General features: G+C 38.5%; 1 protein-coding gene across 4 annotated transcripts in view; it reads right to left on the bottom strand.

Moving 5' to 3' along the window:
* The window catches only part of CRACD (capping protein inhibiting regulator of actin dynamics), a 139,484-nt gene that overhangs the window by 55,107 nt on the left and 56,547 nt on the right, over positions 1 to 27,830 (bottom strand). For all 4 annotated transcript variants that reach the window (XM_074822605.1, XM_074822609.1, XM_074822607.1 and 1 more), the window contains exon 2: positions 22,586 to 22,729. The gene's annotated coding sequence lies outside the window, so the exon portion shown is untranslated. The remainder of the gene's footprint in view (positions 1 to 22,585; positions 22,730 to 27,830) is intronic.

The raw sequence follows: 27,830 nt of genomic DNA, 5'->3' as shown, positions 1-27,830 counted from the left end.
AAGAAAATAAACAATTTCTTAAGAAAAGAGCTGCATGAACCATGGCATTTAGAAATTCTCCAGCCAATTATGGTAAAAAAGCAAAGACCAAAATGAACGCTTGCATGGTGAAAACCACAGTGGAGAGAAGTAGGGAGCTGGGAAGTGTTGGTTGGTTTTTTTTTTCCTCTGAAGAAAGCCAAACCTCAACCACCTTATTCTGTTGGGCAAGGTGGTCAGAAGGAATCATGGCACCCATTCCCCAGAACAAAACCCATTCCCCATAACGTCATGGGAAATAACATTAGTCAGCAGCACAGAGGGTGAAAAACCTGCTCTGTGTTCCCCTCCAGAGCCTGGAAATGCCGTGCTCCTGCCAGGAGCCACCTCTTCTCCTGAAGCTCTGCAGAGCCAGGGCAGGAGGACACCTTCACCTCCTCACTCTTCCTCCCCCTTTCTGTTGCACACTCTCCTTTCCCAGCTACTCCTCCAGGCTCACTTACTCCTTCTGATAAACAAATTCTCTTTGCACAAATTAACATCAGTTGTGGCCAGATTAAGACTCAGGACAGCTGGCCTGAGTCTGTATAGCCAACATCTGGCTTTTCACTGTCTGAGCAGTTTTCATTACATACACAGGCCCAGGTTATCCCCCTCCTCAGGAATAGAAGACACTACACTGAGACATTCTCTATTCTGTTCAGGGACAAGAGGGGCATGCAAGCAGGAGATTCCGCTGCAGATCCTCAGATACCAAAACATGCCAGACCTGGGTAGATCTTCACAGCAAGTCAGAGAGGTTTTTCCTCTACTCGCTCATAGCTTACAATTCCTCCTGCTCCTCCATGCCTCCAGTGACACAGCCTCACCTCCGTGCTGCACAGAGAACAGAACCCTACTGCGCTTTTACCTCCCCAGCTGACATGCTGCTATTTCAGTCCGCAGTGGATCTCCCTTCTGAGCACCAAGGACAGACAGACACTTCCACCTTTCTCTGAAATTGCTAATTTTTGTAATAGACTACCATCATCTAAAGGATAAAATTGGTATCTCAGTATTGACTTGGATGCTATCAAGAGAAGAGCTCCACCTGAGCCGGCACTTAATCAACATTGTGGTTAAATTTCAGTATTTGCTGAAATGTAGCTGGTTTCAGTTACTGAATTTCAGTAACAAGACTTTGAGTGGTTAAACAGACCACGGTGACAAAAATGTAAAATTGATCATTAGTATTAATCATTAATTATACTAGTATTGTATTTAAAACTTCAAAGCATTTTAAAAACCTTAACTAAGTTGCTCCTTATTTATCACCTGTCCCTATACGGCAAGGGGGCAACAGACTGAGCCACAAAGGCAAATCTCAAACAACTTTTTCACAGAGCAGAGTCAAACACAGGACAGGGAACTTGTAGCTGCTTTTCCACATCCACACTGGAGCCCTCAGGCCAAGCACTGACACAAGATGTGCGTAAGACATGTTTAGTAAGGGAAGAGGACTGTAGGTCTTCAGGTTGAAGTTCCGGCAACTTTCTTAAACAGTAGATCTGCTTTAGAAAAGGAGAAAAATGGACTCAATTCCTTATCTTGTCATCAACCTAATAAAATATACAGAATAAGAAGACATTTCCCTGTTGCTATTTATTGAGAAAGAAAAAACCAGAACACACACCAAAACCAGTACAATTCGTAGATTTTCAGTGGAGCTCTTGCTGTGTGGAGGCAACTGAAGAATTGAGGTGATCATGGTTTGCCTTTGTTTTCCAGAATTAAAACAGAGAAACAGGGCATCACTTGAAACACTTATTGACTGAAAAACTCAGAGAAATCTGATGGAACTTTACAGCTTAGACTTCCTTATAAATATCTAAGAAATAAAACCCTTTTTAATATTCTTCTTCTGATCTTTGCAAAACTAACAATATTCACTTCATAAAATACTCAGATATATTTTGTCATCAAATATGTTTGGCTAACACTAAGTATATTTACTAACATAAAACACTAATAAGTAGAAACAGTATTATTTCAAATGTCAGCCACGTAAGATATCTGGATGAACAGTACAAATAGAAATGTCAAGAAAAGGTTCTTCATAAGATCACCTGTACTATCAAAATGGAAAAAACAAGCTACTACTGTGATGTTAAGTGAAATCTCCCCCTATCCGTTCTACTACATGATGATGGAAGAAAATTGATTACTCATGAAGAGGCAAATTTAAAGAGGAGAAGAGAAGCAGCCATAAAGAGATGATACTCGAGCATTTATAAACCTAAACATTTTAAAAATATCCAAAATAATTCAAATATAAAACAGCCTTTACACAAATGAACAACTCTTTCTATCCCTGAACGAGGACAACCAGACACTTTCTTTTAAAACATCTTTCCTTTAGGCAGTGGGAACAAAGAAAAAAACCCTATTTCCTATTTTCATGCTGTTTCAGTTCCAGGCGAGGATTTGCTGGCCAGGATGTGACTGATCATGCTAATCACACACCATCTCACTGTGCTAAGATTACAAAGCATTATTGCCACTAAACTGGTGAAATACATCAAATTTAGCCACACCAGTTGAACACAATTAAACTTCACTGAGAAAGGAGACGGCACTTTCTCTCCACCATCATCTGCCCACACTGCAATTCATTTACCATTTACTATGTCCCAGAATGAAACATAATGGAGGGGACTCAGGTGGCCAGGCAAAGTATGAGATTTCCTGGGCTAGCAAGGATGGTTAAACATAACTACCACCAAGGGAAATTAATGCATTGTAGACTCTAAGATATGACATCAACATGGACCCTAGAATGAAAAACATTCAAGTACGCAGTTTATAAGGCTTGGAAGGACGCTGGGAGTGCAGGTTGTGTCTGTCATACTCTGAGGGGCTACAGCAGCCATAAAAGCCCAGGGAACCAGCCAAGCACAATGTCTTCTGATGCAGCATCATTCCAGAAAATGTCACACGTACAGGGTGCCTTCTGGCAGAGCAAGTACCCTCCAGTTGTTCCCATACAGCAACAAAAGCAAGAAACAGAAATTCTGCTCCTGGTAGTGAGTAACGCCATGGTCTGACTGTCAAGCATGGGTGAAAGCAGGAGTCCATTTCAGCAGCTCTGAACACTTGTTTCCCAGGTGCTGAAGCACATTTTGGATCCCTGCAAGCAGCCTAGTACAAGAATTGGTACCCTGCATGCCCAGTTAAACGAAGTTCACAATGAGATTCAGGAGAAGCCCATGCTGACCAGACTGTATTTAGTTCTCTTCCCTAACCACTTCTCTGACGCTGTAGGCTTCCTGTCACCTCACATAAACACACTTTCACCCGATACCTCTGTTCCACTTGCAAAACTCAAGGCTCAAGAGCAATCTCTGTAAAAGAAATGGCACAGAGCAAATGTGGGAAAGGGGTAGGGGCAGAGGAGAGAGGTGAGTACTCATCTAGCTTTAATCTTTTTTTACTTGCCTCGTATCTATTCTTAATTTATCTAGTCTACAAGTGTTCACAGTAGCTGAAGCAGTATTCTTCCATTTCTGTAAAGCACCACCCAGGATTACAGCAGCACATGGAGGTTGAAAGAATTGTAACAGTACAAAATTAATAAACAAGCCAAAAGAAAGGTTTATAAAAATAATCAGTTGCCACTATGTGACCAACGAGCCTCAAGAGATGCCCACATCTCTCCTTGATGCATTCTGAAGCTGAGATACTGCAAATCATCTCAAAGAAAATCCAGGCTGCATTTCTTCAAGCCTTCCTCACACAATTGTTTCTGGAAGATTTGTCAAGTGTGAGTGTGGAAACAGCGGTTGTTGCTTTGTGTTGTGGGCAGTCTTTTTAATCGTGGTATACAGAAGGGGAAAACTAATGTTTATAGCCAAAAGTCCTAGGTGAAGAGAATAGTTATTCCAGTGCTCTGTTGGCCCTCTGTCAGATCCCCAGATCCCCATACCAGGTTTTCTATTGCACTTTCAGAAAAATCCTGATGCTCTAAATGACTGTGCTAATCTTGATACTTCTTTAAACAGCAGAGCTAAAGCCCAAAAGCCATATGCACAGTAACACCCACCCAGGACAGTCAGAGGAAAGAACCACATATGAAATGACAGCACTGTAACTTTGCACAATGTACAAGTTAAGCTTAGGCTTCTCCCACCCCTTCATCCCCTCTTCCTCACTTTTTAAGACTGAGTCCTACACACCACATGAGAGAAAGAAGAATGCCAGTCACCAGTTGCGGGGCAGGAATACATTGCAAGGCCAATGCAGAGCAACGTTTTCTCCAGCATTTTTCCACAAGAGAGTATGTCTCAATTGCAAGAGAAACACCACTTCCTCCTCTTCCTTTTCCTGCTTTTCTGCTGTAAATTATTTGGAGCCAAACTGTAAAATGCACAACCACACTGCAGCAGAACAAAATAGGAGACTCTCCAAATCTGGTTTTCAGTCTGGCTTGATTTACCAGGTATGTCTCTACCTGATGGTAGAGAGATGACATATATGCCAGGATATGGATTGTTCATAATGTTTTTGTAAAAATAATACTCTGAGCAAATACAATTCTGGTTTAGTAACAGTTAATAGTACCTATATGTGGTCTCTGGCTGACTCGCACAAAGAGGTTTGAGTTTAAGTATTTCAGACTGTAAACTGAAAATTAACTAAATGACAACTAATCTGCTGTACCATCTGAGAATTCACTGTTTTATTAACATTCTAACAAATGCTAAATGAAGATGAGCACAGACATTTATGTTTCTGTACATGAAATTTATCATGTACTTGCATATTGCAGATCACTGACAAACATGGAAAGAATACATACAGCTACCTGGTATTATATATCCGTATTCTTCACTAAAAGGAGGGCAGCTGCTACTTACTTTGAAGGTGCCAGTTTGGAAACCACAGTCAAACACGTGACTAAAAGGTGTTCAAATATGTGTACTTCATTTTGGTAAACCAGCCACTATAAGGACATCACCCACATTATATACTAAAGTTCCAGTAATGGTGAGGCAATACAGATAACATCTGGATAATCACTTAATCAAACAACAGAAAAGAGGAGAGCAGTGAGATTTCACAACTTTGTAGCAAAAATTATTTGAACAGCTTTTAAAAATAAAATAATATTTTTACTAAGTTCTTCCAAAAGCAGAGGGAAGTGTTTTCCCCAATTTTATTTAAATAAAACATTCAGAACGAAGTGGAAGGGGACACTGGATAGAAGCTGAAACAGGTTATCTACCTGTAACGGTTCCTCTTTGAGATGCCTTGGCAACATGTACGTCCATGCAACTGATACGTAGCTGCAAGCCTCGCTGGCTGGCGCGCATTTAAGCCTGGCAGCACTTACAGCAGCCCATGGCTGCGTAGACACCACGTGCACTGCACATCACTACATAGGAGGCCAAAAGCCTCTTAACCAAAGGATCCAAAATTTAACCAGGACTGAGGAAGAGGGAAGAAAAGATGGCTGCAAAAATGTGTGCAAGATGCTCCATCTCAGAGAAGGACAAGAAGTAGTAGGCAATCTGTGTTACTTCCTTGTAACATCAAATGTTTGTTTACTTACAACGTCTGCCACAAAAACTGCCCATAGAAAAGTCCTCAGAGCCTCCAATGAAACTCTCCCAAAGACAGCATCACCCTTTGCAGCTGTGATGGAAACACAGCACTCTCTCACAGCACAGCAGGAACCCAAGCAGCAGCTCTGGAGACCTCAGTCCTGGGTAATTGGTGCAGTCATCCCCAGCATTACTTGGCTTCTAGCAGAATGAGCCCAAATTGAAGGGAGAAGGGGGTTTATTTTGATTTTTTTTTTTTTTTTACTGAAAACATCTTAGTTTTTGTTTCAAGATCCACTGTGGGGAAAAGCAAGGCAGCTATAAGCCCCTCAAGGTGCTGATGGGCACAGCTGCTGAGGCAGCCTTGCAGGGCTCTGCTCTCTTTTGCTGGAGTGGGCTCCCTGCCAGAACTAGTAAGTTCTGAGGACTTAACCTCACTGTGAATAGCTGTGCTTCTCTGCCCTGCCCTCCTGGACCATGCGATCAGACTGGTAAGGTTTGTTTGTACCTGTTCTTCAGGATGCCCCAAGCACCTTCTGCAGAGTCAGCCTCTCATTATCCTCCTGCACCTGAGTAGTCAGCTGGGGCAAATGTAGCCACAGAGCAGCTGGTCATCCCTGCTTCAAGCTATATTGTGAAATGGAACGAGGCTCTGCTCTACAGGCTAAAGAGGACTCATCAATTAGGGAAACAGCATTCCAGAATAAGAATTAAATGTAGTCTGCCACAGGAGAAGAACATGAAGAGATTGCATCACTGGAGTAAGGAGACAAGATTTTAATCTCACAATTTAATAAGAAACCAGTAAACTAGAGGACAGAAGTCTCTCAACTACACTGGGTCAAGATCTCTAATTAGTTCATGAAGCATTTTACTGAAAGTATAATTTTATATGTGTAGCAAAGCAAAAGGTACTGATTAATTGCAACTCATTAAGTGTAAGTTGTTTAGTAATTAAGAAAAATTAATGCAGGCATGGCAAGGTTGGTGCAGACAAGAATTCCACCTAGCTGAGTGTTGCATTTCCAATAGCAGCCAGTCTGCTCAAGCAGCAGAGGGGTAATTTGAAATTCAGTCCTGACCCATAGGGACAGGCAGTCAGACCCTGCATTCCAACTTTTCCAAAATAAATCTTATAAAACAAAGATAATGAATGCCTTTGCTACAAATGACGGGGTTAGACAATTAGTGTCTGTCTCCACCCATGAGCTATTAAAACTTCATGTTCCATGTATAAAAAGCACCGCTATCCTATCTAGAGTAGTTGTGGATGTATACATCACTTGTGTTCGTGTTACCATTCTTTAGAGTTCCGCTAATACTTATGCAGAAGTAAGGTAAGTCAGTCATACTTATCTCTTAGGTAAATTCTATGCTTTCTTAAGGAATCAGAAACAAACAAATATCCTAAGTAAGGTATTACCAACAAGATTTTAGTAGCCTACTATTTTCAAAATTTGCTCTTTACCCATTTTGGGAGAGAAAGTTTGCTGTGGGTGACAGAGTTCAGAAACCATTGCACATACTAGGATAGAAAAGGGACTGAAAACAAAGGCAAAATAAAGCCCTAGCACAGAAGCATGTTCTGTGAACAAGACCACCAAGACGTGCAAAAATTGTCATTGGTGATCTCAGCTAGAAGGCTGGCAAACTACAGATATTCTCTACCTCTCTACTTTTAATCCTATCCATGAAACACAAGTACTCTCAGAGAAACTAAATATATTTAAGCCAAACCTTTTTCTATTAAAGCAGGCAGCAGCCATGGATACAGGTTTCCTCAAACAGCAACTTTCAGAGAAGACTCACGTGACATTGAATCAGACTTGTCTGTCACAGCTGGCTGCCAGGGATTTTTATGCCTCTACAGAGTACTATACAGTGATCGACCACAAAACCCAGTATAAGGCAAGACAGTGATGCACCATTTTATTTGGTGGTAATTGTATAGCAAATGGTTTTCTACAAAAGCAGGCACCAAATTCTGGAAAAGTCTGGGTCTGGAATTTGCAGCTCAGTTATGACTTAACTAATAATAGCTAACACAAGTGTAAAAGCCACATAAGAAACAGAGTTTCCTTCCCACAGTGCCACTGGTGAAGTTGCCTACAAAAAGAAAACTAAAAAAGTCTGAAAACTTCACACAAGTAAATTCTTTTCTTTGTACTGAATGGACACCCTGTACTCCCACTCCTTCACAAAGGAAGTTAAGAGCTTCTTTATATTTCAAGCCTACTCTGTTTTTCTCAACAAAATACAAATGAACGGGCCATGTAAATTATTAACAGATGACAACAGAGAGCTAGCCAGGTATTTCAAACACTTGTGTCTCTTCTTCCTACGTGAATTCCTCAATAATGCACGCAAAGTAAGTTTTCTTACTACTTCCATCCTTTAAATACATAATTAGAGCAGATTAATCAACTTGATGAGAAGTAAAGGCTTTTTTACATTCTTTCCTCTCCTTTCTTTTCTTAGGAGAGCATTTGACCCAACCATCAGTGACAGGGGGACTTCACACCTTGTTCTGAAGGGCAGTCAGCGAATCAAGCAAGAGCCTTTTCCCCTCTTAATACCTTTTCAGTAGCCCAAGCTCATGCAGAACACCATGCAGAACACTGGATTCAGTGGAAACAAAGATACTATTTACTTCTGAACTGGAATAGACATATAATCAGGAAACCTGAAAACAGACTAAAGCTTTTGTCATGTTAAAATGTTAACCATCATCTCATGTTAAAAACAAGTCCTGTTATTATAAACACTTTAACCAACCCATCCTCCCCCCAACCCCCAAAACCCCACCAACAAAGAGCCGGACAGAAGGACACCACATGAATCCAGCACCACTGCTTGATAGCATGCTTGATATTTACACATAGGTACAAACTTAATACTGCTTCAGTCCATTCACATCATTTAACTCAAATAAATTCTTAATTTGTCAGATAATGTCTGCAAATCCAATGCAAGAAATAAAAATGAAATAATGTAAATTAGTATCAGTGCAACTGAAAGATAGTCTTTGGCAACATAGGAAAACCTACTGAAATTAGAACTACAGTAGTAAGCTTTAAAAATGGCAAACTTTTTGACAACTTTGAAAAATAAACCAAATGATCCTAAATGAGCACATACTTTTCTATTTACTTTAAAATTTAAATCCCTAAATTCTAAACTTTCATCAATTAAAAGGACCATTTCAAAAGGTACGGTAAAGCACAGCATCTGACATAACACAAACTGGGGGAGTCAAGTTTCCCTCAGCGGTACAGACAGCTCCCAGTGATGCCACAGGGAATTACCTGCAGAAACATAAACCAAAATAAAATCTTTGGATTGGATTTGACTCTGCTCCACACATACATTTTTACTACGACTGCCATAAAAATGGACAAAAGCAGCACATACATTAGCAGCAGCTCCTGCTTAAAAACAATAAGCACAGCACATTCCCCCCTCAGCCAGCTCCCCGCTGAAAGGATTCCAGACTAAGCCACAAAAACTTAACAGTGAGCTTTCGAAAGACAGGACATCATGTGCTCCATAATCTACAGAATCAGTCAAGTACTTACAAGGTTTCTTAAACAAATTGATCATGCCTACAATTTCAGACGAAGTCAGAGAAACTCCAGACTTGATCTTCTCTGAGGAAGAAACAAAAGCCATGAAATCACCAAAGAGAAAGGTTTGTTTGGCTTTTTTTGTTGTTTTTAAGAGAAATCTGAAGGACACATTGTAATGTGATAAGAAGCTTGTAGGAAGAGCCTTACAAATCAAGCATGTATTTCAGCACTCTGTTTTTATTTAGCACTCTCCCTGTGGAAAATGCTGAGGGAGGTTTTAACTAGCAAGAGCCAAGGTGATTTCAGATTGACAGCTAAGACCTCCCGACTGATCTTTCATGCGATATTCATTTGGTACATTAGTTTATATAACTGCATTTTGCTCAGTCTTCCCCAGCTACAAAGGCAAAAATAGCTTACCTTTTCCACAAGGGCATTAGGTATACTTGGAACACTAGGCAAATCTTTATAGGTGCTATGAATAACAGCAACTGGTTTTAAGTCAGAAAAATACTGTCACTATCATTCATGTTTTTACCTTTACAAGAACAACATTAATGTCAATAACTACCATGAAATCTGAAGGCTGCATTCTCCAAGAAAAATTGTGCCAGACACTTAGTATTTTCTCAAGCATCCTACAGTACCATGAAATTGAAACAAACATTAAGCAGTCTATATTATCGTCATAAAAGAAGCAACAGTGATGCAAATTCCTCTTAGAAAGCAATGAAGTTTTGAATATAAAACCTAAAAAAGACTTCATTATGCAGTTCTCAGTCAACACAGGCTGAACCAAAGCCTACTACAGTACTTCTCTGTGCTCTGGATAAAACTTCCCATGGCTCCAGTAGCTCCCTTCGCAGAGGTGCCAGTCTTCCACAAATGGATCTTTGCAAACAGGATTTCAGGGAAAATCTACCCAGTAAAGCTAGTCTCCCAGATCTGTAGTTTGGCATACAAATGGGTGGTCTAATTTTCAAGTCTCCTGGGAACCACGTAGCTTATAGCACAGTAAAATCCTCTACAGGAAAATCATGTTTTAATGCTGTCTTTTCAATTCTTGCATGGTATTTGTTCAAAATCATCTTACAGGTTTTACCCAAAGACCAGCAACAAGTGTCTAAGCTTAGGCCTTCATATCACAAAGGTGTTTAGACCAAAAAGTGCTTCTCATAAAGCTCAAAATCTAGGGAAAGACTGTATTTTCTTCATGTGAAATCAAAGAAGTTTATCGTTATCATCTGGTTTAAACACAGGTCCTTAGCACTTGCATATCAATCTTCTATCAATACCAGACTTCTGAAGTCAGCAAGATAAAGCCTTTAACAGAGGAAAATTTTAATTAATTTATTGTACATAGTGCATTCAGTAACGTCCCATTTCTTAAATCTCCCTCTGTTAAGTCAATTAAAAACAGAGTTTATTTGGAGAAACATTGAAGAATGCCAATTCAATTCTGTTTAGTGGCCTCATTTTGCTAAGCACTGGAAATACAGACATATACAATAATTTCCCCAAAACATGGGCAAATGGGATCAAACTGAAAATGAGAGAAGATAAAATAAAAAGCTTGAGAGTAATATCCTCCTGTCACTCCCTCCTCTGAGGTATCTCACACTGATTTTTTTGGTAGATATATCAAGACGTATATGTAATTATGACTTTAGCAACTTCTTTCTTTAGGGACACATTTTATTTCATTAATGAAAAATTCTCAGGAGCCAAGAGAATGACTTTCACCCAATTTAATTTTTAATTAAAAAGAGCTAAAAAAAAAAAAAACAGCATAGAAAGATGAAACTACTCTGGTCTGACAAAATGCATGGCTAGGGATATGGTGTAGTTGAGAATTGTCAGTGTTAGGTCAACGGTTGGACTAGATGATCTTCAAGGTCTTTTCCAAACCTTGATGATTCTGTAAAAGAGCTGTTTCCTCCACTCCAGCAGCTGACAGACCAAGATTCCCTGCAGCAAATACATCACTTCACCCAGCCCCCTCAAACTTTCCTCGCACAGCACTACACTAGATCTAGCATCCCTCCTAATAGCCAGCAAGCCAGGATTAATTCATACCATGAGACCTTACAATAGGGCTTAGGACTATCAGAAAGGCTGCATAGCTACCCAAGCAAACACTCTACGGATCACAGCTGTGGTCACTCCCCTGGGCACATTCTGCAGCTATTCAAGTCCTTTTCTGTTTTATCACTGCAAACTGAGATACACCTTGGAGACCAACAGATGAACATTACAATACTGAAAAGCATAGGTGTCAAGAGGTTCCTCTTAGAGGGACTACCTCATCTAGCATCAAAGTTGGAGATGCATGAATGACCTTGAAACAGTTGCCTGAGGACAATTAGCAGTGTTTAATCATCACACAAGGTTATCAAAGGACTTTTTGTAACAGCAGCTGAGGAACAGCATCACTCAGATAACAGGCATGAAGACAAGTGGTGAACAATCCCATGATGAAGAGGTAGAAACCCCTCTCCCTGTAACTTCTTAATATCAGCTTTATCTCAGTCACACCCAAACCACCTGTCACCAGTGCCACAGCCTTTCCCTGTTTAAGCAGGGATGAAAATTGAAACACAAGCTTTTCTTACACATCAAAACTTTAAATGAAAGAGGATTAAAAGGTGAAGTGACAAAATTAAACTCTGTGCAGTCAAAGTTTAAAGAGAAAAATAAAGGGTTTTTTTCAATTGACTTACTTGAAAGTCAGTTTTCATAGCTGAAGAGTGTAATGCAGTAGACATTTAAATAGTCCTAGTTATTTCCCAAACATCTCCAGTTCACGTAAAACAAAAAAAAAAATTTTAGGCACATGGGGTGTTTTGCTTTTACATTTTCTTCTGCAGAGAGTAATTAAATAATTCACATCACTGAACTGGCAACAATGCTATCCACTGATGCCAAACTGAAATTTTTGCTTCCTCTCACCAGCTTAGCTCACTTCATATTTCATCTTGATCTGTTTTGGATGTGACAGGAAATCGAGGCAGTGGGATTGCTAAAACCTTGTCATATGTAATTGTAGATATTGTAGGCTATTAATGCAACCATAGATTTGGCATAGGCACTAGACTTTTAACTCAGGAAACAGACTTTGTCAGAAAACTTACCTGGTGGCTAAAAGCCCCACAGATTACCAGCTCACTCAGGTGCTCCAAGCTACATGCAGCCAGTGGAGAATACTGAAACTAGTAAGAGAAATCAGGTAAAAGAGAGTAGCAGATAATGAACCAGGGAAAAACCACTTCACTGGAAGCCAGGAAGCTTCTGAAGGGTCGTTAATGATACACAAGATGGGATGCATTATTCAGACAAAACATGTGTCCCCACGGGAACTACTCAGGAGGCAATAGAGAGCTATCCAGCAACATAGTTGGACTCTTGTCTTTCATTTGTCCCTTAAATGCTGGAGGTCCAAACGGAAAAACTCTCAAGTTAGCACAAGAAATTTGACAATATATAGTATTTGCAATGGCATATAGAGTCATCCCCCTCTAATCTGCTTCTTCAAACAAATGCTACTTGGTAATGACCAGCAAGGCTGCCTGGTGCCCACTGAGTGAACTTTAAGAAATAATTTTTACATTTCCTTGTGAGTGGACAGGTGCCCCATTTCCAGATAAACAGTCCCAACACCACAGTCCTCAGCAGCACAAAGGGTTGAAGAGAGCAGCGTCTCCCCAGGGATATGTACCTCTGCCCCAGAGCAAGCACTGATTGCAGAGTGCCTACCAGCGCTCCCCACAACATGCTCTTCTGAAGACAGACAGGGAACACCAATTTACCAGAGATTTCAACACACCTCTCTGAAGCCCTGACTTTGTGCAAACAAAGACAAAATGATAATTTTTTAATGTCTTTACCAGAACTCCCAGTTGTAAAGCATCATCTCTTGTATTAATCAACATCCTTGCACCAAAGTAAAACCTGGCAAGTGTTGCTTGTTATCCTATTAAGCCAAAAACCCTGTTTAATCTTGCTCCATTATTGTCTTATCTATGAGCAGCTAAATTTCTACCAGGTTGGCTCAACTAACTAACTTATGTTGCTGTGATTTTGACATTTCAAAAAAATTCTGTTACACAACCAGAGCAGAAAACACTCGAGCAGCTGAAAGAGTAGAGCTGAATAAGAAGTGCTACAAAACAGGAACAGATTTAGGAATAATGAGGTCACCTCACACCTCAACACACATGAAGTTATTCTGTTCTCTCAAATAACTTCACGTTCAGTAGTAGTCACAGCACAAAATACCACACCATTTTAAAGAGACAGAAGCATTTTCAACATTTGGCTGATTAGAAAAAATGAACACAGAACAATATCATCATGTGCTACACTTCCAGCTTTCTCCTGGCTTTACAGATGAAGAGAGAATTAAGGAGGAAGAAAAAAGTTCCCTCCCTCCTCACCCCCTCCAAGTGAGAGACCCCTAATCTGAGGGTGTAGTTGCAGCTCCAGAGCACAGAGCAACTATGGCATTTATGGTGCTTCAGAATCATCTTGTGCCTGCTCAAGCACTCACATGCTGTCATGGTGACAGCACAAAAGATCTCTCTCCCACCAGGTATTTTGGCTTTTCAGCCTTTCTTATTCCAGATACCTACAGTTTCTTCTTTATTTAGCAAGGGAGAGATAAACTATTAGCTTCCCACCAAACTGTCCAGTCACACAAAAGCAAAACTCAGTGACACACGGCCTGGCAGTGCCGGTGTTAGGTGTTCCCTGGGAGTGTGGAGGAGGAGCGCACTGCACTGGTGGGAGGCTGGAAAGCAAGGAGATAGATGTTCAGGTGACCGAAGATGAATGAACAGCTCATGGGTAGATAAGAAAGAAAAATGAAGGATCAACACAAGATTAAAACACTCTGAATCTTCATCAGATTGGTAATATCTGTGCAGCCAAGAGCTGGCTTGTTTGGGGTGAGTTTTTTTCCAAAAAAAGACCCCAGAGACCACGCTTTTCTGAAACAGAGAGGAGTGCAGCAGCCAATATCTAATAAAAGAAAGTTCTAGATGTCAAAATCACTCAAAAAGCACGACTGCCTACTGAGCTAAAGCATGATATTGCTGTCCCTAAAAGGGGGGTTGGTATCTAAGCAGATACAGATTGGAATCACTGACTCATCCACCCCTGGGCCTTTAAGGCAAACTGATGAAGAATGAAGGGCTGACAGAAGGAAAATACGGGGGAGAGGAAAATAAGGAGGCAGAGGGGATTTAAATAAGATTACCTACATGTGAATCCTAAATAAAGATTAAAATCACTGCCTCATGGAATTTGGGATTTCTGAAGTCAGGGTCATGAAATTAGCAGAACTGGAAGTTCATGAGCTTGTATGATGACTTTTCTGGGGAGAACTTTCAGCAGTATTTTAACTCTTTGAGAGCTATCATTGCACAGTTCTCCAAGCTTATTAAAACCATAAGGAGAAATTGGCATTTAGTGCAGGAATCTAAAAATCCCCACACTCATTCCATCATTAGCTCAACCATCTATTTTAATACTAAGAATGAAGTCTTTCCCAAAAAAGTATTTCTACTGTTTGTAACACCTTACTGCCTCCAACAGAGTCAAGCACTCATGAGAAAGGTGAATAGCTGGGCTCTGTTCTGTTGTACCAATGATAAACACCATTGGTGGAATATCTGGGATGATCTTGCTCATCTAAGTTTTAGTAAGTTGATATAGATTACAAATCTTTAAACCCAGAGAAAGCACTGATAACTTCTGCTTCTGTAACTAGTGCTTAACATAGGTTAGATTTCTTTGCAGATTAAGAAGCATTTTAGTCTTCTTAGGAAATGTTTTATGCTTTTTAGAATTAAGATTTATGTAAGAAAGTTCAGTATCTCTTCGTTCATACATATTCATACTCTCTTTCAACTGACTGAATTGTAGGCTTGTCCATTTACAACTTTGTATAGACATCACAAAGGCTATATAAATTTCCCTTATGTCTTAACATGAATTACAAATGATTAAGCTATAGGTGATGATGAGTGCCCTTCATTTTCATGCAACAGCCTTTTAAAATGTATTATCTGGTATGCTAATTCTAAAATTGCTGGGCCAGTTTCCTTGGAAAGGTGCTAGTTTCCATAAGGGCAGCTGGGAATATAACTCGGGAAAATAAGTAGGATGTCTTCAGCCTATTTAATAACACTTCAGCAGAAACAAAATATACAGATGGTATTGTTTTCACTAATGACGTGTGCAACTAAGACACCAAAACCCTAACTGAGGAATTCAGTTTAATTTATCCTCAAGCAACTTCCTGAACTGGAATCTAAAATAATTGTTTTATTTATAATCTAGTTTTCCATAATTCCTTCCTATGTTTCCATCACTGGAGATTTCCTTATGGCAGCTTTCTTTTTATAGCTTAAGAGAGGAAATCTCATAAATTTGGAAATAGAAAAGATTATATTTTGTATCCTTAAAGATAGTTTCATCTTTCAGTACTAAACTTTGATTTTTGCTGTGAGACTGTAGAAGAATGAAAGGAGTATGGTTGTTTAGGAGTCTCTAAGTGTTATCTAGGACAAAATGTTGCCAGAGGAAGTTCAGATTCAGTGTCAGTAAAAGTTTCTCAATGAAGTGTATCAAATAACTGGACACATACATGAAGTACAAGAACATTCACCTTGACGAGGTACTCAGAATGGAATTAACAGTCCTACACTTAAAAGAGGAAAGACAAAATAAACTCAATACAGTGTTGCTTCTTAGAGATAGTTTCTATGACACTCTTGCTCACAGAATACTAGAATTAAGCTGAACATTGCTACAGCTTGAAATAATGGGGGAAAAGAAAACAAGAAAGGGAAGCAAGGAAGAAAACACTAAATCAAATCCTGCTGTAAAATCCTGTAACTTAGACTTCCTATACAAATACGTGGAACTTGCTAGCCCAGGTGATCAAATATGCTTCAGACAATGTAAGAAAGACACTGGGAGACCCATCTGCTGTAAGAAGGAACTGCAAGACCAGCTTGGTCAGCTCTACAGTTTTCAGACATAAGCATAAGCAGATTCGTTGCAGTAATTTATGAGGAAGGAAGAGGCTTCCTCTGTAAATAAAATGAAAATGTGTTCTGTCTCTTTAATTTACAATCAAAAAACCAGTTTATTTTTACAGTACCTGAATCATCAGTACCCAGTACCTCAGAGGGAACATTTTGGTTAGTATCGCTTTCAGCTGCAGCCATGTTTTTTTTGTGGGGTTTTTTTTGTTTTGTTTTTTTTTCAAATGTTACTGAAACAAGAAGTACAGTACAACACATTTATATAACCACTGAGATTTTGAAATCAAACACGAGGTTAAGCTTCCCTTATTTTTAAATCACTGTTCATGCAGTAAAATGTCTTACATTTTAGGCTGCTTTGAAACTATGCAGTAGCAGTATTGTGAGGCTAAAACAGTCATTACATTATGAAATCTTTAATATGTGAAAATTATAGCTGTGATCCTTAACAAAATACAGCAGCACCAGTAAGTCACATGTCCAAGGAATTGCAGAGCCCTGTAATAAGAAAGTCACATTGTGCAGACAGGTTTTCCATCTTACTGCCTGTATTCCTTCCTCTGATCACTAATGGAAACAACTAATAGTATTATATATTTATATAATAAATACTTTAAATAATATTTGCAGTATTTCTATTTAGCACAATAAGCAAATAGTGGCATACATTATCACTATATTAAACAGTTTAATAGTGTTAAATAGTATTATAGTATAAAGCACTGTGTTAGCTACCTGAATGCTGTAGAACAAGGAAATCTTTTTACAGAAAGTTATTTTCTTGAAATTAAATTAGCTAGTTGCATGTTTTCCATACCTGAAGTTTCACCAAGGAGTAAACACCTTCATTAACATGCTCAATAAAAGATACTTTTACTGCCTATGTTACATAGGAGTATTATATCTTCCATGTCTAAAAAGATGACAGCCATTAAAAATTACAGCATTTGTCCTTCTGTAAAACATATAGTCAGATTAAAATAACAGTTTTAAAGGCCTTGAAGAATTTTTCTAGTGAAACTTGCCTATGGGTTATATATCATTCATACTCTTTCTTCATCTCCAGAACCATTCTTTTTTGGGGAAGAGGTCGCACTTTTAGACAATAACATATGCAATATGGAAAAAGAGTAAGATACAAACCAGCACTATATGACATTGTTTTATCCTGAGTTATATCAACAAAAATTAGCAACCTCAGCAGGACCCTGCAGTGGGAAACATTATCCAATCACGACAGGAGAGTTCAGCTCCCCTTTCTCCATAATGATAAAGATGATGGAGCTGAAGAAAGACCTTGTCTTGAAGACACATCTGTCTACTGCCAGTCCAGGACATCGCAGATCTTCAAGAAGATCAAGGAGTGCGGTGAAGCATGAAGTAAAAGTAACAGAGCACACATGGGAAGCTTTTTAAAAGCTGTGTAAATCTCTGAGCTGCATTTCAGCTGAGACATTCATTCAGATGGAGGGGAAGAAGGCCACAGGGAATTTTAAATCTCTGAATACAGACCAAATAGTCAATTGCCTGTACTGAACTTGACATGCCATGTCATAATTAGCTCTGATATCTACATGGGTGTCTTTTCCTTTTAGAACTTCCTGAAGAGCTTTACCTTTCTCCACCCGAGTCAGCCACTAAAGCCCAGGGCTATAGTGAGCTTCCAGCTCCAGGAAGCACTAAATCATATTAAAACTAAGCATGTGATTCTCCTTCCCTGAATTAGGGCTTCTAAGATTATTTAGCCACTGCTGGATGTTTAAGGCAGGATATCACAAACACAAATACCACCTTAGCAAAGTAAAATCAGGATTTGTGTCAGTTTTTGCCTGTTCCAAACCTACAAACCTGAATTCCTGAGGACTCTTAAAATCCAAATTTGAACTTTAAAACTCATATGTAGGGGCAGCCATACAAAAACTAACTATAGGGAATCCTTTAACTGATCCAGTTCTAAAAGTACTAGAGAAACATAAATCACCTTTTGCCCTCAGGTAATTTTGCCTAATGTACTCTTCATTGATATTCTCTCTGAATTCAGCATAGAAGAAATCAAAAGAATGTAACCTACAGATTAACTAAACCTGGATTAATTGCATAAACTCCTGTCATCAGCAGGACCACAAAAATAAAAATCTAAGCAGAAACTAATCTAAATTTTGCAAACATGGCTCCTGGCCTTGTGAAAAACTGATTTGACACAAGAAATTTTGAACACATTGAAAAAACTCAAGAACCAGTCAAGCTTCACAGTTTGGGCCCCATTTTGAGATACAAGCTGCTCCAAAATACTTCTAGTGAGCATGGAATCTTTGCTTGGAACTACTGAATCTAACTAGGAACAAAAACCTCAATTCCAATTATAACTTGGTAATTAAAATAAAGAAACAGATTTAATTAGAACCAAGCAATACTACTGCAATCAAATCATTTCACAAAAACTAGTTCTGCCTTAGAAGCTATTATTCTAAAACTCTTACTCTATATTAAATACAAAGATTCAAAAATATATAGGCATCTAGAGGCTGAACATAAATACTGCTCTGATTTTAACACAGTATACCATCCATCTTATCTGAGGGAAGTAAAAGCAGAAAAAACTATTGCAAAATTATCACAACAAGGTTTTACATACTGGGTAGCTTCCTGGGGAAACAGAGCAGATGCAAAAGTTAACTCATTAAGTTATATATTGAGAAATTTAAGGAACATCAAAAATATGACATGGTAACTTGTTTTGCTCATTTGTTGTTTTATTTATAGTTGTCCTACCATTATTTCAAAGTAAGTTGATCAAGAATAACTCTGTTCTTCAGTATGACAGTATTACCTTTCAGAGGACAACTCTGTAGGGGAGCTTGTGCCATTCACTTCACTCCCTCCAAGCTCTCTTGGAGATCCCAAAATTGTCATGTGTAGCTTCCACATTATAACAGACCTACCTACTGCCCTCCCACTTCCCTGCCAGTAATAATTAAAAACCCCAACCTTCTCAACTTCTAAAAGCTTACAGGTTGCCAACCTGGTAAACACTAGGCACAGATCTCACAACTCCTAGAAAGAGAAGGACTAAGTACCTAGATTCAGAAGCTGGTGGACTCCAGTTCCCTTTCTGTTGGCCACAAAGAGAAATACACACAACCAGGAGATTCCCCAAATGATATATGAAACAAGTACTTGATATTTACGGCACAGTTTTCAGATCATCAAAATCTTTAGATTTTTACTGTAATTACTGCCCTACTATGATCAGCAGATGGATTTAACCACCCAAGTTTTCAACTCCTGCTGCAAAGTTCTGTGTGGTTCTGCAGACAGGGTGATATTCTGAACTAATTAGTTAACTGCATATCAGAAAATACTTTCCATGAAACTGTGAACAACATTTCAGATTGCTGTGACTCTCAGGTCATCTTCTTGGTTGCTCTTCAGTCATGGAGGAGACAAAGAAGTTGGTTCTTTCTAAGCAGGACATGCACTGGGGACAGATGTGGCTATAGTAAGCATAGATGAGTTTTTTAGAGGAGTTTTCCACATGGTGAAAGCATGGAGCTACCCAGCTGAGCTCTACAGCTCACCACCCCAAGTCCCAGCACTGCACAGCCAGAGGCACCAGGTAAGAAAACCACAGATTAAATGAGCAGCTTTCTCTGGTGCGTGGGGTCTCTCTTGCACTGGGCTAGAGTGAGGACATGACATTGTTCTGCACAAAAGCAAGCTATGGCAGAGTTGCAGAAAAGCATGAAATCAGAGTCCATTTACAGTGAAAGACTTCCTGGCTGGTTTTGTTATATTAAATTTGAGAAGACAACCAATTCATTCTCATTAATAATATGTAGAGGGTTCACAAATCAAGGGACTTTTCCCATTGAGGCTTATTCTAATTATCACTAAAATTCATTGCAAGCGTAACACAAAAAGAGCCTAGAAATCTGGAAAATTAATCATGAACAAATGTTACAACATAATGTTGACTAAACCAAGGTCTCTGTCTTCTTGGCAGGACTTCTTCATTTAAATTCTTCATTTTAAATATCTTCATTTTAAATAAATACATTATTTGCATAGCTAGTTATTGCACAGTGATTCATTTCATACTTCCATTAAAGTGACTGAAAGAACACAATCAAATGTACCCATAGTCATCAGTTAGTGTAAGAAAGAAATCTGAATTGGGTAAACAAAGAACAAAAGAGGCAAAAGAAGGAGAATAAGAAATTAATGGAATAAAGAGGAAAAAATACCTTTGGATGATACAAATGAAATCAGAAACTTTCACAGAACATAAAAGAACAAAGGTTTTCCTATTTTTCTACTTTTTTTGAAGAATGAAAACAAAAAGTGTGCCTCAAAGGAAAACTGAAGTTTATGGAGATGCAGGATAGGGTCGCCAATAAATATGAGTCTGAATCTGTAAGCATTTTAATCTAGAAAATGTGAAATGGTAGAATGAACTGAAAAAAAATGTATTAGAAAAAATAAAACATTGGACTTCAGTAAACCTGTTCAGAAATTGACTAACACAACAATTACAAATTATTTACAACAAAGAGAATCTTATGGATAAAAGCTAAATCTCTATTCACAATACAAATTATTTCCTATTAAAGTTTTGGTCCTATTTTCTGCAGTAAAAAGCAGAATATTCTAACAACAGGATATGGGGGTGGGTTACGAAAGAACACTGGGTACACTGTCAGAAAAAAACCTAGCTTTAATTCTCTTGGAAGAAAAATTATATGCAAATTCTATACAGAAATGTATGTCTTGCATACTTCATTTATGAAATCTGTATTAGCCAATCTGGAGATGATATTGTAACCAACCACACTCAAAGACTGCTCTTCGAATAGTTGTATTTTAAGCCAATGGATATTGTATTTTACTTGACAAAGTATAAAATATGCTATTTGAGAACTGCCACGTTGTATGCAGAAATTAAGTCTATTAAAAGGAAACAGAAGATAGCTCAGAATCTATAATCCTTACACACAAGTGGCATGGAAATATGAGGTTAGAGTGAGCAGGTAGGCAGCATCCTGTGTTCACAGAGCACTTTCCATTGGTGGTGGCACATTTTGTATCTTCCTGCTTTGAAAAAATAAGAACATATCCTAACCGTAATACATAACAGACAACACCTCACAAATTGGTATTTCAAAAACACCTGTGTACCTTCAGCTGAAGTGTAGTAGGTTTTTATGGTAGAAAAATATCCTCATGACTATGACTGTCTTGAGAAAACAGAACCTTTTTTCTTAACAAGCCAATGTATTCCAGCTGATCATTTCAGAGGAGTTGTCAATGATATCTGCTTATCATTCACACCAGTCAAACGTACATTTTGGCAAGACAGTCACAAGTAAGGCAGGACTTTTAGTTATCAAAGCGTCTGTTAATTTACCAGGAGATATTGGTTACACAGGACAGATTCTCTAAACCACATATATAACTTTGAATAACAGAACCATATTGTTTTGTGCAAAAGCAAAACCAGCTTTTCTACATTAGATAGATACTGAACCCAGTTATATAGAAATGCAATGTAGAGTAGGGTGTTTTCAGATGAAGTTACTGATGAACACATTTGCTCTGGGACCACATTCCAGAATGGTTGCTCTAGAAAGAAATTATTACCTATTATTCACAATTCCAATGTTCTTCCCAGGCCAAAAAAAAAAAAAAAAAAAGAAGAAATAAAAAGAGAAAAAAAAATTTAAAAAATTTAAAAATTTTTTAAAAAGATAAAAAAAGAGGGAAAAAAAATCTGAATGGAAAAAATCCTCTGCTCCTGTCAGTCCACTTTTAGAGGAAATATGCACAGTACAGTATGTATTAACTGTTTTCAGCTTCTTCCAACACTTTTCAGAACTGAAGCATCTAAGGAAGTGGAGTTGTAAATATTTTAAAAATAACCAATCAATCCAAAACCTGGCAGAAAGGAAAACAGTGCAGATCTGTTCTGATAAAAGCCTAAATGGTGGACTATTACTTAGCACTAATTCCCAGCGGCAGCATTCTACAAACACACTGTATATCTGTCTTGGCAAAATGAGCCTTGCTTGGTAGGCCAGAGACTACATAAATCTTTGTATAGCTAAGAATAGCTTCAGTGGTTGAAATGAAAGAAAGCATTTGCTGTTATGTGCAGTACTTGTTTTCTTTTTTCCCAAAATATACACAAAAGCTACACAAAAAAGTAGTTTTAACTACAGTAACACATGCATTACATTCTTCCTTTAATATGAAAAAGCTCTTTTTTTCCATTTGTAAGTTAGAACATGCAGGTTAAAATAAGTACTTTAGCATTCAACTATTATCTAAATTTTCACTTCTGCCTTCAACTTAATGTATTGTTAAATGAAAACATCATTTACAGTGTTAAAGGATCAGCAGAAAAACATTGACTTACCTTTTTTTAAGATGGGGTGTGGTATTCTCTACTTTCACACAGCCTTGCACTCCCTCTGAAATGGGGATTTTTCTTTAATATAAGCGATCAGAAATCAGGATACGCTGCTAGGGACCAGTGGTTAACATTCTTCTCCCAGACTGCCTAGGTGTGAGGGGAAAAGAAGGAATTTTAGTTCACCTTTTCTAGGTTAGCTAAGAATAATTTTTTTGTTTTCCCTCATTTGAGGGGTGCTTATAAGCTGAGCAATTCCTGTCTGCCACATCTCTTGTAAATGGTTTGAGATGTTTGCAGTCTAAAAAAAAACAGAGAAGAAAGGAAGAAAAAAAAGATGTTGCAACCCGAGAAATTTTCATTAGCTTCATATTTCCCTCTGAGACTTTCATACAAAATGGTCTTTCTTTACTCTAACTAGTGAAATAGCAACACTTTTTTATTTTTCCTTCCAAACAGTCACATCCTGCAGTTCTAAATCAATTATATCTCAAGAAAAATATATCACTGTTTTTACTGTAGTTTTGGCTGAAATAAAAATGCAGTATTTGACTCTCTCAAAAGGCAAAACTAACAACTTCTAAAAATTAAAATGAGAGCTTATCATAACTTTGGGTTTCCTTCTATTAGAGTATGTAAAAACGAGTTTTAACTATTTTTCTGGCAAAAAACATGACATGCCTTTTTTTAATTAAAAAAAACTATCTTATTACAAAAAACTGAAAGTATAGTATTTGATTTGAATACACTGCAAAATAGGAAAAATCTAAACAGGTGAAAACAATCTGTAAAATTGCACAGAGCAATTGAACTGCTTTTTTAACAGATTTTTTTTCTTCTGGTTTCACTACTTTTTCAGTTTACATTGAAAAATTTGAAACTACTTTTGCAATTTTGGACAAAAGCGAGACATTAAATTTCCTCAAAAGTTTTTGACTCTTACTAGGGACTGTTATGCTTCACTTTGTATATAACTAAAAGTATCAGACAGGGACTTTGTAGCAACTACCCTATTTCCACACTCTAACAGTTAATAAATAGTATTTGCTATATTTATTCATCCTTACATCCTCAGGCAGATACAAATAAGAGTATTTTGTCAGAACAATGTAATTAGCAATTGGCTAAATCATGCTCCATTCAACTAGACAAGGATAAGTGCATTGTTGGACCACTGGCAATCAAACAGAACAGCTTGCAGGCATTAAATTGTGGAGTTATTAGCCCCAATATTCAGCTACTGCTGAAGGTCATGGGCTAAGTGTTGGTGGGCGCTCTCAGGCTGCCGGGACAGATAATCTAGATCAGCGCTGATCCTAGCAAAGGCACCTGGAAGAAGGCAAAATCTGTTTAAGCTGAGAAACGAGAAATTAGCACTCAGTTGATTCTGCACCACTCATAACATTCAGGATGTCTCCAAGGTGTGAATGAAACATGAGAAAGCAATACTAAAACATCCAGAGCTTCTCAGGCCAAATTAAAAAAAAAAAAAAAAGGTATTCCTAATGCCTATGACAATCTGTGAAGGTCTCTGTAACTGGGAACTCCAGATGTTAAAAATCTCATATACACACACCAACCTGAAATCTAATTTTCACACACAGACTTAGCACTACCCTCTTGCTTATGGGCACAAGATGCAGTACTGAAAATAGCATGTGCAATGGCGTAAGCACCAAAAGTTTGTGGCCTGCAACAGGATATCAGGTCAATGTTGTTCTAGCAAAACAGGCAGGAATGTATTCACTTTTCCACCAAAAAGCACCCCCAGTAATCAATTATCAGTGAAAAGTGTCTGTTAGTTCATATCAGTAAATCCTGCATGCAAGCAAAAGCCATTTCAAGCACAGCCTCTTCTGACAGCCCCTACCCTGCAAATGTGTTGTTAACTGGCAGAGGAGAAAACATCTCTCAGTGGGACATGTCTACTAATTTCACATGTTTCTCTGCCCTTCCTGCACTTGACTGTCTTATGCTAATGGTTGTGGCACAGCAGACACCAGGGGTTCAATGCATCTGCAATAAAGAGCCTGCTGTAACCGAGAGACTTCAGGTCTATCACCTTGTGTGCATCCCACGGGGAGCAGTAAATCTACCGGTGGCTGCCATTACAGAGGGTCAATTTTCATTAAGTTAGTTGAGGTTTTGAAGCGTGTGAACGATGGACCAACCTCTGAATTAGCTTATTGTTCTTGAAAATCAGAATCAAAAGGACTTTGAACTCCTGGGTATAATACAGACTTCCATTGTTCAAGGTGCAAGAAAAAGAAACTTAAAGCAGAGTCACTGTTGACTACTAAGCTCAAGAAGCATACAAGGAGATGCCCTGGCAGTAATAAGCAAACAGAAAAGTTCTTCCTTCTATGCCATAACATTCTTTTTCTTCTCAGGGAAAGAAGCTGAAACAGGTGGACAGGGAAATGTTTCAATGAAGGGGAAACTCCTGCAGACATGGAAGATTTGGACCTTGAAAGATTATTTCAGGAAACTACTCTATACTGTCCTTTTCCAACACAGCCATAAAATTCAACGCAGTATTAGAAATAAGTATTTCCAGCATAGGAACCTAAGCAGACCCATACTCTGCATGCCCTTAGGAAAATTTACTGTATCCCACAGTAATAAGTAGCAGACAGAAGCAATGTTGCCAGGCCCAGAACACATGAAAATCTGACCAGAATGGAAATCAGGAAATAAAAAGTTGCTTCAGTTTCTCAAGATTTTGCTGGAGGACACAGAGCCCCATACTCTGCATTTTACCTTTTCACAATCTACACTTACCTCAAGACATAATAATAGTACAAAACTTAAGAACAGAAAAAGGCCATTAAAAAAGCAAGTCCCTGAAAATACCTACCCTGATGCTAGAGTTACAAGTGGTAAATTGATCAACTGGTCTATTTTCAGCTTCTTAGACAATAGTTGTTCTTGTATATAGTCCACATGGTTGTTATTTCACCACTCAACACAAGACTAGCAGGCAATTAAGCATGGCAAACCATCAAATATTTGTCCACTAAAAGACCCTGCCATATCTTTTTTCCCTGTCTATTAAGTACCTGTTTTCCTAAGAGCATGTTTCAACTTCTCAGAATAGCTGAGTAACACTCCAAAAGGAAAATACTATGTTCAGTATTCCACAGGTAAATATAACCAACATTACTCAGAGAATACTTCTTTTTTTCATATGCAAAGAAAGCTTCTGATTTAAAGGGGGAAAAAAAAAAACAAACTGTTTCTCATCAGACAGAGAAAGCCAATGTCAACAACTCCTGAAAAAATCAATAGAGTATAAAGATATCTTTCAGTTAAAATACTGAAAGCTGTGACTCAGTGTTTTGTATCATGAGCAAGAACATGATCCTTCTATGAATTGCATGGTTTCTTTAGAACATGGTAGATCATTCTGTACCAGAAACAGTGTTAGCACATTTAAAAAATGGGATTCTCAAATTTAATTTAGCAACACCTATAATTTAAAGTATTTGGTCCACATATAAAGTTATATAGAATATCAATAAAAAGATTTTTTTTTTTTCTCCAGACTACTTACCTGACAAGAGCTTGCAATGAATTATTAGCCCTGAAAAGCAGTACAATTGAGAAAATCACTTTTGGCATTGTCAGGTTTAGGAAACAAGTTAGTACTATGATACAAACTGTTTTACTCACAAGCCATAGTACATTTTGATACCAAGGTTTAGTTTTTAAATTAAAAACAAAACCAAAAGAACCCTCAGGCATTTCTTTGGTGGCCACTACTACAGTCATTTCTCTGTACTAGAGACTGAGATGGTTCTGTGTTGCACATCATACAATTTCATTACTTTGGATTATCCTCTCTGACAATGCATCACATAGCATCCACAACTGCTCAAAGCTAAGAAAATAAATGATCTCTGGAGATCATATTAGATCATATTAACATTTTATCATGGTGCCAAACTCGAGTTTGACTCCCTAGCCCCTTCAGGGCTGGGTCCTGCAGGGAACACAATCCCCAAACGTGCATGCATATGCATGCATCTTTGTATACACATGCACACACACAAAGCCATGGAATGGCAGGTTAAGTTTATCTAACAATGCCTTCTTCCCAAAGTCAGAGGTTTGGACTGTTCAAGGGGAATAAATCCCCTCACTGCAATTACCAGGACTCATTAAGAGAAAAATAATATGCTAACAGATATGATCTGATCTGCCGTCTCCTAGGTTTCTACAAGTTACATAGTTTTTTTACAAAATGTGTAAGAAAAGTATCAGAGACAATTTTATTTCAAAAGGGGCTACCACCATACTAATATGTGCACCTCTCCTATCCATCCAAATATGGCGAGCAAATCATAGTCTTGCTCCATATGCAGAAAATAATACCCAAATATGCTGGGCAAAGTGTGTGCTCACTCCTCAGCCAAAATTAAATTACTTATATGATTTCTTGAGAGCTAAATAAGAAGCTAAACATTCAGAACTAGCAATTAAAAGCACTACAAATAAACAGAAAATATAAAAATCATAGAATCGTAGAATCAGAGAATGGTTTGGGTTGGAAGGGACCTTAAAGCTCATCTAGTTCCAACCCCCCTGCCATGGGCAGGGACACCTTCCACTTAGACCAGGTTGCTCAAAGCCCCGTCCAACCTGGCCTTGAACACTTCCAGGGACGGGGCAGCCACAACTTCTCTGGGCAACCTGTGCCAGTGTCTCATCACCCTCACAGTGAAGGATTTCTTCCTTGTATCTAATCTAAATCTACCTCCTTTCAGTGTAAAACCATTACCCCTCACCCTATAAGTACAGTCCCTGATCAAGAGTCCCTCCCCATCTTTCCTGTAGCCCCCTTTAAGTACTGGAAGGCCACTATAAGGTCTCCCTGGAGCCTTCTCTTCTCCAGGCTGAACAACCCCAACTCTCTCAGCCTGTCCTCATAAGGGAGGTGCTCCAGCCCCCAGATCATCTTTGTGGGCTCCTCTGGACCCGCTCAAGCAGATCCATGTCCTTCTTATGTTGGAGGCCCCAGAGCTGGACAGAGTGCTGCAGGTGGGGTCTCACGAGAGCAGAGTAGAGGGGGAGAATCACCTCCCTCGACCTGCTGGTCACACTTCTTTTGATGCAGCTCAGGATGGTTAGTGAATTATATCTCAAAAAGGAGCACATGAATCCTGGGATAAGAAAAGCTTTGATAACTTTATCTATTATCATTGACATGTATCATGTCCTGGAACTCTAGGATATCATAAAATACCATTTA

The sequence above is a fragment of the Strix aluco genome, chromosome 4 (genome assembly GCF_031877795.1).
Source record: "Strix aluco isolate bStrAlu1 chromosome 4, bStrAlu1.hap1, whole genome shotgun sequence".
Classification (NCBI taxonomy): Eukaryota; Metazoa; Chordata; class Aves; order Strigiformes; family Strigidae; genus Strix; species Strix aluco.
This window is presented reverse-complemented; position numbering and strand designations above follow the sequence as displayed.